The following is a 10,485-nucleotide window of genomic DNA, read 5'->3' as shown; positions in this document are numbered from 1 at the left end:
CTGACTCACGGAGGAAGCACTCTAGTCCCCAAAAGGGCCCCCTACCCAGATATTTCTGGGAGTTCCTGAAAGGATAAATATGTTCCCAACTTTTCCTCCGGGAAGTTGCTTCCTTGCATGAAAACTGCTAGTCACTGCCATTGCTTCATGTGCCCTGTGAAATGGCTGTGCCATGACAAGGTGCCACCTCTCTGTGTTCCCAAAATATCTAGTCTTTGAAAAGTTGGAACTTTGCTGATCACTGTCTGAGGTTAGAAAGAAGTTCTCTCACATTGATCATTGCTGTCACTGTCCTTGGAGCAACCTAGCTCCTCTCCCAAGTACCAGGCAAGTACCAGGCATCTCCCGTGAAAGCAGCTCGTTTGGCTTTTTCTTCTAAGTTGCTGTCAGAGCTCAGAAATCCAAATGGGCCATAGAGATTCTATTCCCTCCACTGATCATATTTACTCACATTGTTCACATTCACCACCAGGTGCTCCTGCAATTAAAAAAATATTCTTTCTGCTTTAGCCTAAAACAAATTCTCTTAGGCCTATCACTGTATGCTAATAAATGTCCTTACAGGTCACCAGCACACTGGCTCAGAAAACAGTAAGATGCCTATTCTCAATTTGAGCTCAGCTAGGATCCACTTCAATTGGCCAGGGACTAACATTACTTTATAATTTAAATATAACAAAACCATAAATAGAAGGACAGTTATATAACATGCTGATGCATGCCTGCATCAAGGGATTAAATATTAGTCAGAAATATTTCTTTCTCTAGTTATCCATTTCTATTAACAAAAGAAAATGAACCACTGTCTGAGATCACCTGAAGGAGGGCCATTGGCTATTTCAAAAGCACAGTCTGGAAGTGATGAGCTAACATATTTTTAAAAAATATTCTTTCTGCTTTTTATTCTCTGAATTTGGAATTCAATCCCTGCATGGTTAGTTTGGTCTCACATAAAACCTCTTTTTTTTTTTGGATTTACTTTCAGAGTAAAAGCTTGTTACTTTGTGTGAGAATCCTAAAGTTTTCGGATGTGCTTTAGGGAGAAAATACAAAAAAAGTCATCATTTCCCTTATATCCCTTTTTTTTTTTTTTAATTTACCTTTATTGTTGAAAATATTACAGGTGTCCCATTTTTCCCCCCAATTGATCCCCTCCACCTCGTTCCCACCCCCTCCCCAGGCCTTCACCCTGTTATTGACTGTGTCCATGAGTTATGCATATATGCATATAATTTCTTTGGTTAATCTCTTCCCACCCTCCACCCCCCTTCCCTCTTCCCTTTGAAATATGACTGTCTGTTACATGTGTCAATGTCTCTGAATCTATTTAATTCATCAGATTCTTTTATTCATTAGCTTCTTGTTAAAGAAGACCCTTCAGCATTTCCTGTAGTGCTGGTCTGGTGGTGATGAACTCCTTTAGCTTTTCCTTGTCTGAGAAACTCTTTATCTGACCTTCAATTCTAAATGATAGCTTTGCTGGGTAGAGTAATCTTGGTTGTAGTTCCATGTTTTTCATCACTTTGAATATTTCTTGCCACTCCCTTCTGGCTTGCAAAGTTTCTGTTGAGAAATCAGCTCACAGTCATATGGTTGTTCCCTTGTAGGTAACTAACTGCTTTTCTCTTACTGCTTTTAAGATTCTCTCTTTGTCTTTAACCGTTGGCATTTTAATTATGATGTGTCTTGGTGTGGGTCTCTTTGGGTTCCTCTTGTTTGGGACCCTCTGTGCTTCCTGGACTTGTAAGTCTATTTCTTTCCCCAGGTAGGGGAAGTTTTCTGTAATTATTTTTTCAAATAGCTTTTCAATTTCTTGCTCTCTTTCTTCCCCTTCTGGCACCCCAATAATAAAAATGGTGGGCCTCTTGAAGTTGTCCCAGAGGCTCCTTCTCTATCTTCATATTTCTGAATTATTTTTTCTTTTTGCTCTTCTGGTTTGGTGTTTTTTGTTTCTTCATGTTCCAAATTGCTGATTTGATTCTCAGCGTCCTCTACTCTGCTGTTGATTCCCTGTAAATTATTCTTCATTTCAGTTCATGTAGCCTTCATTTCAAATTGGTACTTTACTATGTCATTGATTTTCTCAATTATTTTCGTCATACTCTTGCTAATATTCTTGAGCATTCTCATAACCATTATCCTGAACTCCATATCTGTTAGCTTGCTTGGATCTATTTCATTTAGTTCCTCTTCTAGAGATTTCTTCTGTTCTTTCCTTTGTGACATGTTTCTTTGCCTCCACATTCTGGCTGCTTCCAGGTATTTATTTCTATGTATTAGGTAGAGCTGCTCTGTCTCCTGGAGCTTGTAGAGTGGCTTTGTGTAGTAGGTGTCCTGTGGGGTCCAGTGGCTCAGCCTCCCCAGTCACCTGAGCTGGGCCTTCTAGGTGCTCCCCTGTGTGGACTATGTGCATTGTCCTGTTGTAGTTGAGCCTTGGTTGCTGTTGGCATCACTGGGAGCAACTGACCCCCAGGCCAGTTGGCTGTGAGGACCAGCTGCAACTATAGCCAAAGAGCTGCTGTGCTGGAGACACCCCTGTGGAGCAGGATTTGCTTCAGTGGAGCTTTGGTGTTCACCAAGTGCGCCCCTTGAGTGTGTCACTCGTGGATGTGGTAGGGTTGTAATCCAGCATGATCGAGTCTGACCACCAGGTGCACTGCCTCTGAGGCCTCCTGGGAGGTGCGAAGTCAGCCTCTGCCAGTGCCTTGCCCAGGGCCACCCAGCATCACCTACACAGTAAACTGGAGTTGGCTGCTACTAGTGCCGGGCTTGGCGTTGTCCAGGAGAGGCCAAGCTATGAGCCACTGCAGCTGCCGCTAGTGCCAGGCCTGGGGCCACTTATCAAGCTGTAAGTGGTCCGCTGCTGCTTGTTTGAGAGATTTTAGGAAAGTCCTGAGCATAAGGCTGGAGAGGCCACTTGCACAGAAAAGCCCCTGGAAATGGCCTGGATGAGCTGCAGGTGGGGAGGGGCGGGGCCTCCGGGAGTCACGGGGCGGGGCCGAAGGTGAGAGTCAGGTGCTGGCGACTCAAACATGGCGCCTGCCTGCCGGCTGTGTGCGGGGAGGACTCGCCACAGGAGCCATGGCCTCCGCCAGCCCTTCTGCCTGGGAGGAAGCCGCCCTCCGCCTCTTGCCCGACTTCAGGCAGGTTAGTTCCCCCCCGAGTGTCCCGGGTCCTTTCCAGCTGCTGCCCGACGCTGGGCTCAGAGGGAGCGTCCGGGTGAGTCCGTGCGCGGGCCCTTTAGAGGAGCTGCTGGGGCTCCCGCAGCCTCCGCGACCCTCAGCCACAGTCCCCACTGGTTTCACAGCCCCGAGTTGTGGGGACGTCTCTTCCCGGCCTGGAGCCCTGGGCTGGGGCCTGCTGTGGGGCTGGGGCCCCTCACTCCTCCGGGAACCCCCACCCCGAGATTCCCTCCCAGGCTTAACCCGCGGCACCGGGTGTGGGCCCGCGGCCGCGTCTCCGGGATCCAGCCCCGACCCGCCCGCGTCTGCGCCCCTCCTACCTGTCTCGATGCTGCTTCAGGTCCCTGGTTGTGGGGCTTCTGTTCAGGCAAATTTCAGGAGGTTCTGAGTGGCGGTGGTTCTGCATTTTAGTTGTGATTTTGATGCGGTTGCGGGAGGTGGCGGGCGCAGCTGTGACCTACGCCGCCATCTTGTTTTTCTCCTCATATCCCTTTTTAAAACGCAATTTGTTTAAAATAGAAAGAGGTATTTTACTGTGAGGAAAATTATGAAATTATTAAGGTGAACTGCATTGTAAATATGCATCTATACAAACAATCCAATAAAAGCCCAAAATATAAACATCTTTAAAAGTTTTGGTAGATATATTTAAAGATATACACACACTAAAGAAAACTTCTTCACCCCAGTGAATTTGAATATATATGTTGTGTGTGTGTGTAGTGTACATAGTATATATTTCAACTCTACAGTTTACATGTAATTCCAAAATTAAAGATAATTAGTCACTTTTTTTCTCATTTGGATTAACAGGTTCAACTTCAATAAATTCAAATATGTAACATTTTTCACTAATTGGGTCCATTCAAGTATCTAAATATACATTTGCTATGAAGGTTTAATAATCTATCCTCCAAATGAAAATGGTTATGAAAGAAGCTATGTGGAAAGTAACTAAATATTCTCCTAGGAAATAAACAGAAAAGGCTATATTTTAAAGAAAAAAAATCAATAATATTCAAGATATTCGTCATATAACAAAAGCAGACTATGGGCCTATTTTATTTGTAATGTTTCAAAGAGATTGGGGGGTGGGGGGGGGAAATGTTAGGACTTGTCAAATCCAAGATTCTAGAACCAAAAGGAAATGGAGCTAACCATCGTGCGCTCATCAAAACTGACTAAGTCCTGTATCTAAGAATAAAATGACAGTATTTTAATGGAATCGTTTATTGGAGAGTTTGTTATTAGAGGTAGAAGTTGATACACTGTTTAATACATCAGAATAGACATCAGGTAAGATTAAAGTCTGTGGTTAAGAAAATATTAAACATTAAAGAAATTTTTAATGTGCTTAAAAATATATAGATTCTCCTGAAAATCCTAAACCAAAAGAAAATATTTAGGAAAAGTGACTGAGATGTCCCACCTGTCCTCTCCCAGGAGAGAGAGAGAGACGATACATTACGGGCTGCTCTAGAGCAGAGTCGATAAACAGGCATAAGTCCCTCTCTCATCAATAACTTCTAGGATAGGACACAAATCATTATTCCCATTCAACACAGAAAAACGAATCAAGGCATGTCCAACAAACAAAATTTAATTAAAAGAATACCTATCTCTAGTCTGTCTCCTGAGTAAATGCCACAGTACACTTTCCTAATGTACATTAACCCTTTCAGCATCACCATCCCTGTCCATACTCTTTCAGTGGACAGCACTCACTTCCTGGAATCTTTCCTTTTCTCAGTCTGAGCTTCCAACCCTCCAACATTCCCAAAATCTTCCAAAAGGCATTCTCTCCACCTCAGTCCTCTCCACATCATGTTCTCCATTCTTACATTGTCCCAAGCCATCTCCATCCCAGACATGACCAAGGGGATTTCCACTGTAACCCACTGGGCCAAAGCTGCCAGGGAAAGCCAGGCCTCTCTTCCCTCTCTCCACCACCTTACCATGCCCTTGCTGCCCTTGACCGCCTTCCTTGTAAGAAAGTCTCCTGAACAATTTGTGTATCTCAGAATCAGACTTCTGATTTGTAAAAGCAGTGTTCAAAAGAAACCACCAATGTTTGGCTGCAGGGAACTCTTTTCTTCCTCCGTGTCCATGATGATGTCTGAAATCAGGGTAGGAGGGAGGGGTCTTTCTTTTGATAATTAAAATGAATGTGCATGCCCGGCTGGTGTTGGCTCAGTGGTTGAGTGTCGACCTATGGACCAGGCAGTCATGGTTTGATTCCCGGTCAGGGCACAAGCCCTGGTTGCGGGCTCGATTCCCAGTGGGGGGACGTGCAGGAGGCAGCCAATTGATTCTCTCTCATCATTGATGTTTCTCTCTCTCCCTCGCCCTTCCTATCTCTGAAATCAATAAAAAACATATTTTTAAAAAATGAATGTGCATGTGCTTGCTTTGATAAAACTGATTCAAAGTGAGGCAGGCAACTAGCATCTATGATAGGTCCTAGAACCTTACTTACTTTTATAGGGTAGGGTGTAGGTATGCTTAATATATCACATACCTAAAAGGAAGGAGTCTTGAGTGAAGTGGGAAGGGATTCAGAAAATGGGCTACTGGAGAGCAACGAACAATCGTTGCAGGATTCATAACCCTGTCTAGGAAATTGCATGTTACCTGGGATCTCTCTAGAGAAAAAGAAGTTGTGACAAGATGTTTCCTGGTATATTCAGCTGGAGAGTCATACCACCTCTATTTGAATAATTTATGAAGGCTTGTTGTTGCTATTTTTAAACACATTTTTGCTATAAAGAAACTTGTTTTTAAAAGAATTTATTCATCAAAATATCACCAAATTTACACACACACACACAGTTTTTAATCAAGTCTCAATCTCTATCAGCCAGAAACTTGGGAGTAGGAGGCGATAACCAGATCCAACTCCAATAACAAATTGGAGTTGAGAAACAAATTGCTGCGACATAACCCATCCATAAATTTCAGAGACTAAATGAATGCATATGTATCCTTTTGAATTGTTCCTTGAGAGGATGGTAGTGTTTAACATTGTCAGTATACTTGTGTATGTTTTTCCCTGTATAAAAAGCTCAACTACTGGCTCTGACCAGGTGGCTCAGTGGTTAGAGTGTCCTTCCGATATGTCAAGTTTGCAGGTTTGATCCCAGGTCAGGGCACATGCAAGAATCAACCAATGAGCATAAATAAGTGGAACAACAAATCTCTCTCTCTCTCAAATCAATTAATAAAATTTTTAAAAAAGAAAAGCTCAGCTACTTATTTTCTCATTTAAAAAGCAGAGTCCTTCATATAAAGGATATTCCAACAAAGCCTAAATGATACTTCTAAACATAATGGTTGTTTATGATTTCACCCCAGTGAGGTCAATCTAAATATTTCTTCCAGTACAGTGGTTGTCCATATGGGGTGATTTTGCCCCACAAGAAACATTTGGCCATGTCTGGGGACATTTCTGTTTGTCAGACTTGGAGGATGCTACTAACATGTGCTGGGTAGAGGCAGGGGTGCTTCTAAACATCCTGCAGTGCACAGGGACAGCTCCTTACAATGAAGACTATTCAGCCCAAAATGTCAATATTGCTGAGTTTGAGAAACCCTCTTCTAGGAGTAGAATGTATGCTGCATTGACATTGTTCTTTCCCTTTTACTTCCCCATCTTCCCATCTCCTACTCCAAATCCATTCAGGAGTCTTCATTTGGAATGTTATAGTCTATATGACTTAACATGGTTACTTTGAACTGTTTCAGCCTGCATAGCCATTTTTATGGTCCCGTACGACCACTCAAAGGGAGCACTGCTGGTTTTCATATTTCTGACCATCTACTTCAGGCCAGGTGAACCTCTGGGTCATCTGTGCAAAGAGTATTTGCAGGAACCATGATCTGCCAAGAGGTCCGACACATCTTGCCAGGAACTCATACTCAAGGAATAATGTTCTTTTTAAAAATATTGAGTCGTGGTAGAAGTTAACCAAAAGCAAAAGTCTATATTAAAAGTTGTGTGTTTTTCAATGGACTTAATTTTTAGAGCAGTTTTAGGTTCACAACAAAATTGAGCAGAAGGTAGAGGGATTTCTCAGATATCCCTTGCCCCCACAAATAAACAGCCTCCCTGTTAGCAATATACCCCACTAGAGTGGTACATCTGTTATGATTGAGGAACCTACATGGACACATCATTTTTACCCAGTGTCCATAGTTCCCATTAGGGTTCACTCTTGGTGTTGTACATTCTATGGGTCTGGACAAAATTTTAATGACATATAACCACCACTGTAGTATCATACAGAGTATTTTCACTGTCCTAAAAATCCATTGTGCTCATATATTTATCCCTCTCCATCTGACTCCTGGTAACCACTGATAATTTACTATCTCCATAATTTTGCCTTTTCCAAAGTGTTATATAGTATGTAGCCTTTCAGATTGGATTCTTTTACTTAGCAATATGCATTTAAGTGTCCTTCTTGTCTTTTCATGGCTTAATAGCTCATTTCTTTTTAGCACTGAATAATATTCCATTTTATGGATGTACCAATTTATTTATCCATTTACCTACTGAAGGATATCTTGGTTGAGTTACTTCAAGGCTTTGACAATTATGAATATTAACATGTGATTTTTGTAAGAGCAAATTATTATTATAAAGTCTCTGGGAAAGAACAATGAAAAGTATAGTAGGACACATTTGCTCATATTTTGGTCAAAGTATTTATGAAATACTATTGCATTGATGTGCTTTTCTATCTCTCATTCTAAACATATAAATAAATGTATAGGAATCATACAAAACTTGTTTTTGTATTCCTAGTACCTAATATGGTGATGGCACATAGTAGGTCCTAAGTAACTATCTGATGAATAAATTGAGTTTGTTTTCTCAACTGAAAATAGTAAGATGTAATGAACTGCATTTTAAAATGTATCAAGTAATTTAGAATTGGTAATTATTTTGCTAGAAAAATAAGACAAACTTACACATCTGCTTCCTATTCTAATTCAAAATACTCTCTCTGCCCCATGAAAAAAATGAATTCCACAGAAAAATTTCACATATAAAGTGAATATTATATCATGCCAGGCATAAAAGAAGGTTAGGATACACACTGAGAAGGTGAGAAAAATCCTGAAAAAGGCTAGAGTAAGAAAACAATATTTTATTAAGCTTTTATTTATTGCCAGACACTGTGCTGGGGATGGGGGGGGAATGAATAGGTTATTATCTCCTTTCTGAGCAACCCACCCAGGCAAACGGAGGATGCTATGAGCAGGTTCTCTCAGTGGGGGGATGGGTTAGAGAAAGCAGAGCCACCTAAGAGGCAGGAACACACTCTACACCCTCCTTCTCATCCCTCCCCGGTTTCTGCCTCCATGGAGTGACTGCCACACTGAGCCACTCACTGAGGGGCCTGGGCCATATTATTCCTCAGGAACCAGGAAGGTCAGGTGGGTTAAAAGGCTGGGAATCATTACTAGATTGAGTTGGAGAAAAGAACAAGATAAGTAATGGCCAACTTTTTTTTTTTTTTTTTTTTTTCATTTAAAAAGATGTCATTGAGGTAAGAGAGCACTATTTCTCAGAGCACTACAAACTTGTACTTTAAGGTCAAATAGATTTCAAGACTTATGACTGGGGTGTTCTGTAAAATATTGCTAAAAATAAAGTGGCTCTCTAACTTGGGTCAGTACCAGAATCAGCTGGGGGACTTGGTGCAAGTGCAAACACCCAGGCCTTGTTCTACCTGTCAAAGTAAAAATTCATTGGACACGTGTTTAAAACTGCAAGACAATTTTATTTGAGCTACTGCAGTAAGGGAGAGAGATTTCTGTACAGGACTGAGCTCAGCTCTGGAGAAGAAAATGGTAAGAGGGCTTTTGAGTGCTAGGATGAGCTAGTGGAAAAGTACTGAAGGATGTGGGGAAATTTGTCCATGTGATTAGAGCATCTGTGTCTGCTAATCGTCTGTTATTGAAGGTAGGCTCCGTTCCTTGCTCAGAGACTGGGAGATGGGACACTATCTTCCTTGATTACTTTCAAAGGGATGGTTCCCAGACCCTTGAGAAAGACATTAATGGGTTACAGAAAAGTGAAGAGGCAGGGAGAAGTTTTACATCTCAAAGAGGCAGAGAAAGAATTTACAACCCCAAGTTTCTAAAGTGCCCTGAGAAAAGAGAGGTCGGGGCCTAACTGTCTAGTAGAAGCCTGTTTAGGCAGTTGTCCAAGAGGAGCTGGGGGATGACCAATGTCCACTAGGCTAGTCTCAGACTATGCAGTAGCAGGGATGACCCCAAGTCAGGAGAGTGCCACAGCTGCAGCAGCAGGGCCACAAGGCCACCTGAGCTTTGGCCTCCCTCTGGTTCCTAGGTAGCAGCCAGCAGCCAGCGTGGGACCAGCTACAGCAGACAGAGGCTCCAGTGTGTCTGTCTTCTCCCTGTCAACCTGAGCCTGGGGAGGCAAGAAGGCCTAGGTGGCTGGAAGAGGTCTGCTGCCCACGAATGAGAATTCTCTTCACCAGGATATGGAGACAGTTCAGCCACCAGGTGCACAAAGTTATTGTTGGGCTGGGTAATGCAGAGAAAGCTGCTATCCTTTACCAGTTTTCTATGAATGGAGTTGTACATACATCCCCCTACCATAGGAAATAGAAGAGATAGTGATTAATAATACACGTTTCCTAATGTGGGATATTGGTGACCAAGAATCTCTTCTTCCTGGAACACTTACTATACTAACACAGAGTTTGTAATAGCTGTTGTGGACAGTAAAGAGAAAGGATTTCTGTAACTAGAGAACTTTATGAAATGTTAGTCCATGAGGACCTTAGGAAAGCTGGATTGCTGATTTTTGCTAATAAACAAGATGTTAAAGAATGCATGACTGTAGCAGAAATCTCCAGTTTTTGAAAATAACTTTTACTAAAGATCACCAGTGACATATCCAGGCATGCTGTGCTCTTACTGGAGAGGGATTATTCCAAGGACCTGAATGTGTGATGTCACGATTTCAGATCAGATGATCTCGCCTGACTGCTTCTCAGAGAATTTGTACAAGCAAAGTGCTGGACTTTACCTGAAGGCTGCAAAAATTAATGGTTCAGCTATATTTATAGTAAACTGATTTAAACTTTTTCTATAAGATGAAAGATTAAGACCACTTATTTGAAAATGAAGATGAGGTCTCACCTTCCAATTGCTTTCTCATTAGTCTCTTCCAAAGCAAGATCTTAAAGCTGTGATTGACATTTTCCTCATAATGAATCCTCTCAGGACGCTGTATAGCCTGTGGTATGTCCAAAAGGAGAGGAAGACG

General features: G+C 42.1%; 1 pseudogene; it reads left to right on the top strand.

Annotated features, from left to right (window-relative positions):
* The first annotated feature begins 9,671 nt into the window (after nt 1-9,671).
* On the top strand, nt 9,672-10,192 carry LOC107525158 (ADP-ribosylation factor-like protein 5A pseudogene; annotated as a pseudogene).
* The last annotated feature ends 293 nt before the right edge of the window (nt 10,193-10,485 follow it).

This window comes from Miniopterus natalensis, chromosome 5 (assembly GCF_054644295.1).
Source record: "Miniopterus natalensis isolate mMinNat1 chromosome 5, mMinNat1.hap1, whole genome shotgun sequence".
Taxonomy (NCBI): Eukaryota; Metazoa; Chordata; class Mammalia; order Chiroptera; family Miniopteridae; genus Miniopterus; species Miniopterus natalensis.
This window is presented reverse-complemented; position numbering and strand designations above follow the sequence as displayed.